Source organism: Oncorhynchus keta, unplaced genomic scaffold, assembly GCF_023373465.1.
Source record: "Oncorhynchus keta strain PuntledgeMale-10-30-2019 unplaced genomic scaffold, Oket_V2 Un_scaffold_6796_pilon_pilon, whole genome shotgun sequence".
Classification (NCBI taxonomy): Eukaryota; Metazoa; Chordata; class Actinopteri; order Salmoniformes; family Salmonidae; genus Oncorhynchus; species Oncorhynchus keta.
This window is the reverse complement of record NW_026290989.1, coordinates 4,141-5,000: the sequence shown is the minus strand read 5'-3', so window position 1 is coordinate 5,000 and position 860 is coordinate 4,141. Positions and strand designations below refer to the sequence as shown.

Here is an 860-nt window from a genome sequence, read left to right as displayed (position 1 = left end):
TGTCCTCTGTCCTGTCCCCTGTCCTCTGCCCTGTCCCCTGTCCTCTGTCCTGTCCCCTGTCCTCTGTCCTGTCCTCTGTCCTGTCCTCTGTCCTGTCCTCTGCCCTGTCCTCTGTCCTGTCCCCTGTCCTGTCCTCTGTCCCATGTCCTGTCCTCTGTCCTGTCCCCTGTCCTGTCCCCTGTTCTGCCCTGTCCTCTGCCCTGTCCCCTGTCCTGTCCTGTCCTGTCCTCTGTCCTCAGGCTGGTCAGTGTGTTGTTCTATGAGTGTGACCAGGGTCAGGCTGACCCGGTGGTGGCTATAGCCAGAGACCAGAGCTCTGTGTATCTACAGTTACTGATGCATGAGACGCTACCGCCTTCACACTTTACTGTCTCTACCATCACCAGGTATGTATATATACACACACACACACACACACACACACACACACACACACACACACACACACACACACACACACACACACACACACACACACACACACACACACCTGACATACGCACACACACACACACACCTGATACACACACTCACACACACCTGATACACACACACACCTCACACACACCTGACACATGCACACACACACACCTGATACACACACCTCACACACACCTGATACACACACACACACACACACACACACACACACACTCACCTGACACACACACCTCACACACCTGATACACACACACACACACACACACACACACACACACACTCACCTGACACACACACTCACACACACCTGACACAAACACACACACACACACACACACACACTCACCTGATACACACACCTCACACACACCTGATACACACACACACACCTCACACACACCTGACACATGCACACACAC

The 860-nt window shown here is 53.5% G+C and overlaps 1 long non-coding RNA gene across 6 annotated transcripts in view; it reads left to right on the top strand.

Annotated features, from left to right (window-relative positions):
* The window catches only part of LOC127929352 (uncharacterized), a 6,860-nt gene extending 6,454 nt beyond the window's left edge, over positions 1-406 (top strand). For all 6 annotated transcript variants that reach the window (XR_008134593.1, XR_008134598.1, XR_008134597.1 and 3 more), the window contains exon 3: positions 240-406. This is a non-coding gene — a long non-coding RNA (uncharacterized LOC127929352). The remainder of the gene's footprint in view (positions 1-239) is intronic.
* The last annotated feature ends 454 nt before the right edge of the window (positions 407-860 follow it).